At 37.4% G+C, this 7,661-nt stretch overlaps 1 long non-coding RNA gene across 1 annotated transcript; it reads right to left on the reverse strand.

Annotated features, from left to right (window-relative positions):
• Positions 1-1,436: 1,436 nt before the first annotated feature.
• On the reverse strand, positions 1,437-2,405 carry LOC129888704 (uncharacterized). The gene is made up of 3 exons (XR_008766701.1): positions 2,317-2,405; positions 2,131-2,226; positions 1,437-1,513 (listed from the first exon to the last, which is right to left on the reverse strand). It is a non-coding gene; the product is annotated as an uncharacterized LOC129888704 (long non-coding RNA).
• Between the last annotated feature and the right edge of the window lie 5,256 nt (positions 2,406-7,661).

Here is a 7,661-nt window from a genome sequence, read left to right on the forward strand (position 1 = left end):
TACATCAATCGAATAAACATAGGTAATGATTAGAAGAGATCTCTAAACAGATATAATACACGAGGGCCGATAGGCCATCACGAAACACAAAAAAAAAACCAAGACATATATATAAAACCCACATCTCATGTTTACAGACCTCTATAGAATGATATCCTAGTCATATGACGGGACAGGGCCCCACCGTACCCTGAACAACATATATATATATATATATATATATATATATATATATATATATATATATATATATATATATATATATATATACAACAGAAAGTGTCAGTACCAAAATAGGGCTCCGGACAAAGGAGCACTGTCGACCAACATGGTGGATGTCCTAAGCGAGCGGATCAGCAAACCAATCATCTATACCTGCGGGCATGTAACGCAGCCCCCGAAGAAAGGGGATCAGTACAGAAAATGTACTGAGTATGTAAAGCATGGACTGAAATCAATAAAGTCATTACCAGAGCAAAATGTACAAAAATGAGCAAAATATCCAAAAATATCAAATGTTTATCAAACCACATATAATGGGTTGTACTAAGTAAAGTCATTACCGCGATAGAATGTACAAAACTGAGCAAAATGTCCAGAAATATCAAATGCTGATCAAAACCTCCGATAATGTATACAGAAAAACATATGCCATATCCGGCCCCATTATGGGACTCGGTGAACAAACTGTGGTTGCCCTCCCATCATCGGCACCACGGCACAGCATAACACCAGAGTAGGGAATATCTCCATAACAAATCATATCATATCAGATAGCCATATCAAATCATATCATATCATATCATATCACAAACATATATGTACATGGCACAGCATAACTCCGTGGCATAATATTTACCACCCCATGGTACATGTCATACCTGCCCCCTCACGTCGGGACACGGCGAATAATGCAGAGAAATACGCACAAAAACATATCCTGGCCCAGGCTCAGTGAAGGAAGCATTGAGGCATCCACGAGTGGAGTAGTGAGAAACTATATGCAATTTAAATCATATTTAAGACTCAATGGAATAATCAGAATGAGCTATCATTTAAAAATTGAGACGAGACTCATGTCAAGTACCTTTCGAAAGTTACCCCGGATTATATCAAAGTAAATCTTCTGGAATCATATAGACGTATCGAAGCATAATAAAATACCTTTTGGAAATCAAGGAATTGGCTATCCTAATGGCTCTAGGAATAGGAACCTCTTTAAAATTATATAAAAGTCATATTTTTGTTTCATAAATACCATACCAAATCAAAGATTAGCTTTACATACTTATGTCAAAACATGAAAATCGAAAGAATATGCTTTACATACTTATAACAAATACATGCCAAAAGAAAGAAAGGTTTTACATACTTATAACAAATACATGCCAAAAGAAGAGAAAGTATAAGCTTTACATACTTATGACAAAGACATGCCAAAAGAAAGAAAGGTTCGCTTTACGTACCTCTTACGGATTACTCTTAACTATGCTCGCCTCGTCGTCTCTTGAACCTATTTAACATGAAATTAATACTAAGGTTAATAAACTTTCACTTTCCAATTCCCAACTCTACACCCAAGTAACCATAGGAATCATTTCCTTATCTATGTCTTTCGACTAGTTTATTACTAGCTCCGAATCTACCGAAAATCGGGCAGCATCTCCTCTGTAACTTGAACATCTCCGAGTTTTCAAATCGGCCACCATGTCAACAACCATACCAACAACAACAGCCAGCAGAATGTATACAAGTAAATCACTTCAACTTTAAACAATACAAGCTCTATACAACTCATTCCAAACTACGGTACCAAAATAGAGTTTTTAACCTTTATTTCGTAAAATATGTAGTCATACCAAATGGAGGGTTGTGTGGCTGAAACCAGCAGCAACCACATCCATTTTGAGTACTTTACAGCCCTGCAACACACAATTAAACCTCCACCAAACAGCAGCACCACAACAACAACACACTACGCGACTTCGATTTAACTACTACGACTTCCATTTAGTTTGTTTCCAACTTCAAACATCCTTATACATTTTTTTCCACTTCCAGCATATTTTAAGACATGTAATATACTTCATAACATCATCATAAAGTCCAGTTCAAAACATAAAACTTTACCTTTCCCGAAATTCACCAAAACTCGCCAAAACTTGCCTCGGAATTTCCTTTAGTGCAGCTGAAACTTAGGGACTGTTTGGTAACGTTTTGGGCTGCCTAAAACCATAAAATTTCATTACTAACATCTTCATAACATCATGGTATAGCTCATATAATTAATTCTTGGAACGGAATCGGAGAACTTACCTTTTTCTCCTCCCAAAATCGTAGCTCTTTCCTTGTTTCTAGCCTAAGTTTCTCTTCTCTTCTCTTCTTTCTTCCTCTTGTTATTTCGTTTTGTTTCTCTTGAAATCTCTAGATGATTATGGAAATTAATGAGTCATAAGACTCATATATATATATATATACAACTTTAGGGGTGACACATGTCATCCCCTAAGTGGTGACACATGTCATCCCCTAAGTGGCGACAAATGTCAAGATCTAAGTGGTGACACATGTCAAGGTTTCATTGGTCCAACACACCCCTTTTCTCCAATCATGGGCTGCCATGTGGAATGTGGGTCCCACATGAGTCTTCTTGAAGACTTTGTGAAATTCCCATTTTACCCCTAGCCTTCCACAATATTACCATAGGCCACTTTGCGAATTTTCCTTTTTGCCCTTTGCCTTTTCCAATATTTCCACACTATTAATGATCATAAATAATATTCATATCCAACTTGTATATTAAATAAATTTTGGAAGATGTTCATTTCCTTAACTTTACCACGGCTACCTTAAAACATCCAACCGTATAAAATACGGGATATAACATCCTCCATGAGAAATTCTAATTTTTGCCCCTTACTTTTTCTAATATTTCCAAGTTGAAATTCCAATTAATCGTAAGAATTTTGTATCCAACAAGATCAAACATAGCCTTGTCCTTGACTTGTTACAGTTGTCTCCGAAATATCCGAATGTGAAAAATACGGGTTATGACAGTAGCCTCCCAAAGATAAGTTACGGACGTGTTCGCACCTATCCGCGAGACTCTACTAGACGTTAGCTCTGTAGAAGTGAGACCAATGAACCTGGACTCTGATACGAACTTGTCACGACTCGATTCCTCAGGTCATGATGGCACTTACTATAACCCACTAGTAGGTAAGACAATCCATAAATCCGGAACATCAAGTAATAGGTTTGAGGCCGAAAATTAAACAAGAGTGGCGAATTATAAAAATAAGCAGAAGGAATAAGCGGAAGTAGACCAAAACATGATATTAACAACTAAAGATCCCTCCCAAAACTTGTAAGTCACAGGTACAGAGCTTCTACAAAGTAAAAGACGAGTACAAGTACCAAAAGTGGACCGAACATATATATACAATAACTGGCTAAGCTCAAAAGAAAAAAGATGGGCTATCCATCCTGAAGGAGACAGAAGTGATCCAGAAATGCCAAGTGCTCGCCCTAGTCTCCGAATCTGATAGCAATAGGCTTGATCTATTCGTGATGGTAGCTGGTGCTCGGTACTACATCACGAAAGTAGATGCAGAGTGTAGTATGAGTACCAAGACAACAGGTACCCAGTAGGCATCATAGGCCGACTGAGCAAAAAAAAGTAAAAATAATATTAAAAAGAGGAATAAGCCTAAATAGAGATCAACATAAGCATCTAAAATGAAAATAGTACTATCTATGAGAACTACAGCTAACTATACCCAACTGGGCACCCATAAGCCCAACCAGGACACTCGTGGGCAATTTAAATAAAAACTCGGACGAACCCCCATAAGCTCGCCGAGTACATAGAATAGCTACAACTACCAAGGCAAGGAACCAAGAATCTGCGATGTTAGAAGCCGAACTACTATATCATTCCCGAACCCAAAATCTCCAAGAGCTAATCATTTTAGGGGTGCCTTAGGGGTCGAGGCCGGGACTGGATCCAGATGCTTGTCCGAATGTTCATAGTGGCCAAGGCCGGAACTAGATACCCGGATGCTTGCCATAATATATAAGTGCGGTCGAGGCTTGGACTGGTACCAGGATGCTCGTCGTAACACATCGATATGATTGAGGGCAGGACTAGATACCCGGATGCTCATGATACTAGCAAGTCGGTGGAGGTCAGGGCTAGGTACCCGGATGTTCCCCGATAATTCAGAATGGAGGCCGGGACTGGGTACCCAGATGCTCATAGATAATTTAGAATAGAGTCTGGAACTAGGTACCCGGATGCTCACAGATATTTTATCCTATGGTGCCAAATATTCTTTTTTCCAACTAAACAATAATAGTACCGAGAATCTCCTTCCCAATGAGTCAAATAATAATCCGCTAAAATTGAAATTGAAGCCAAAGTCAACGATCACAAAATCTAGTATTGCGACGCATCACGAAAGTCACGATTATACCGAGTTATGGATGATGATATTTTTAAGAGCAAGAGTAACGCCTAGCTAAGGCCAAACTACTAGGTATTAGCCCGCTACACCATTCTACAAGGATCTAAGTCTACCAGAGCGACGTCATGGAATCTAAAGCAAGTTTACATCCTATACTAAGGACAACATATTCCACAGTATCAACAACATGTTCATTCAACTCTCCTTATAATACTAACAAATACCGATAAGATACACATGCTTCTAAATATCTAAAAAAATCGATAACAAGCTTAAAACATGATTTCTAACACTTGCGATATACAATTAAACTTTACAACCTATACTAAGGCCAACATACTCCACAATATCAACAACATTCTCATTCAACTCTCCTTATAATACTAATAAATAACGACAAGATACACATGCTTCTAAATACCCGAAAAACCCGATAACAAGCCTAAAACATAATTTCTAACAGCTAAAGTATACAATCAAACTACCCAATCCAAATTCCAACTATTTCAACATGCTTTCACATATTCCAACTCAATCTAAAGAAAGGTAAACCATAGCCTACCTGTATGCTAAACACGTGAGCTTTAAATCACTGTGCTGGAGCTTTTCCCTTTCAAACGACCTCAAAACGCTGTCAAACTGTCAAAAATAGAACCACAACGTCGATACGGTCGTTTAGACACTAATTTCATAATTTTTGGATATGGACCAATTTCGGGGTCTAAAACAGGAATTGTGGGACCTACATATGAAATTTCGGATTTGACCCCAAAATAGGTTTTAAACGTCACCCCAAGCTCACAAATCAGATTTATAACACAATTCGGGGTGGAAAATTATGCAAGACGATCAAACAACCAAAACTCATAAATTCGGACTAAAAGACCAAAAATGGCAGCATCAAAATCAGTAAATTCTGGAAATACGAAACTCTTTCAACCCAAACAAATTACACTATGATGAGTTTTGTGAAAAACCCTACAATCTAGCCTCAAGAATCACTCAAAACGGAATTATATTGACCAAGATACACTCTTTCAAAATTCAATAAAATTTGATTCCGAAAATCACTAAATCTGCAGCTAAAAATTAATTTATTACCTCGAACGACGTGCCAAAAACAGATTCTGAAACTTCCACGATACTCTCCTTAAATTTCCACGCAAGATAGCCTCTGGAATCACCCAAATTGGATTTATATTGGTCAAGAAATAACTTGTCAAAGTTTTTCAAAAATCCATTTCGGAAATGGACATAGCTGCAATTAAAATCGTGATTTTTACTTGAATTGAATATTCCAAATCAGTGTTCAATCTCTCCAATGCATTCTCCATGAAAAACCTCACAATTTTGCCTTTTGAATCACCCAATTTGGAGCTATATAACTCAAGATAAAGGGTTTTAAAGTTGGAGAAAAACCCAAAAATAAATTGGCAGCTGCATCAGATATTTTTTGCTGCAATATGTGATTTTGGAAAAGTCCAAAATCTCCGACGGGATGCTTGGGATTTATTTGAAATCCGATAAAAATAAACCAGATATGCTACCCCACTAAATTTAATATTCCGGACTCAATGGCCCATTCAAAATTCTCATACGAGATCATTTTATTAAAAAGTGGGTCCTACACCTAAGAGTCATTTTAAGCCTCATTCCACAACAGGCCTCGATATTAGTCCGGAAGCCTCGAAAAGCGAAGGAAGGGTCATTCTAGACCAAAATTGACATTCCGGAACTAACTGCACTGTCAGAATTTTCATTCGAGTGCATTTTCCAAAAATGTTGACCAAAGTCAACCATAGGCTAACTTTCAAAGTCAAAGCGCCAAATGACCCAAACTCGTATCGATTGTCTCGATAGTCATTCTAACAGTGTTAATAGACTAATTTGGTCATTTTGGAGCTGATGGAACCATCAGAATTTGAATTTGAGATCTCGTTGATCTATAACTCGAAAAGTCACAGCTAAATCAATTTAGGCCTTCAAAATATCAAAACGTACTCGGGACCTTTAAAAATTCAAACAACAATTCTTCTAGACCGAAAACCATCTCCCGAATCCAACGGATTTGTCGGTATTCCATTCCGAGCATCGGAACTCCAAAAGTTGACCAAAGTCAAACCTTGGCTTAAAATTCCTCAATTTCTCAACTCAAGGCCTCAAAACTTCGTTACAACTCCAAAACTGATTCTGTAAAGTCTCCTAAGACAATTTTGACATTTCAGAAATGCTGAAATCAAAGGAATTCCATTCCGAGACCTATAGCTCCGATTGACCCAAATACCATTTTTTAATATTTAAAGCTTATGAAAAGTCAAAATTTCCAAAGACTTAACTTTTCATAGAATTTTCTAAAAATTAACACCCGGTACCAATCAGAAATGACTCGAACCAACTAAAGGGAGAGGTAAAATGGTCATTTTACAAAAATTTCAAAAACGACCTTGAGGGTCATTACAGTCCCATAACTACGTGCTACCGTAGGAAGAAGGATCACCCGTTAGTAAAGACTTGATACCTTAGAAAGGGTCACCCATTAGTAGAGGCTTGATTCCTTAAGTAGCTTAGTGGATCAACTTAGACATGACGGAGTCTACCTTGACAAGTAGTCTCCCTTTTTTCTCCGATGTGTTAACATCGGGACTCCATGATATAGCTCACATGATTTATGTCAGTTAATGGTCGCTCTCACAAAGGTACAAGGTCCCTCTTCCAATGTTTAAGATATATCATATGATGTCTACTATGTCTATCACAAGGTAAAGTATGTGCTCTCACAAAGCTAATGATTTCTTTCAAAAGGTTTATGGAATACTTATTTACTATTCATGGTATTTTGCAAATATGTGATTTCTTATAATGACTCATGGTTACCTCTAAAATATTTAAGTTTCTTTTATGAATCATGATGATTTCTATATTTCATTGACTAAGCTTCATAACTCCAAATGGTATTACGAATGAATACAAGGTTCTAGTATGGTCCATTATTTCACCTTACTGTATAATGATATATTGCATTGCATACTCACATACTTAGTACATTCAAAGTACTAATGCATACTTTTGCCTACATGATATCACCATGTAGGAACCGACGTCGCCCCTCGACCTCCTCCACGTGGCTAGCTCGAGTTAGTTGAAGATTGCTTGTGGTGAGTTCCCATATTCCGGGAACAACATCATTTTTATTCT

The sequence above is a fragment of the Solanum dulcamara genome, chromosome 1, assembly GCF_947179165.1.
Source record: "Solanum dulcamara chromosome 1, daSolDulc1.2, whole genome shotgun sequence".
NCBI classification, from domain to species: Eukaryota; Viridiplantae; Streptophyta; class Magnoliopsida; order Solanales; family Solanaceae; genus Solanum; species Solanum dulcamara.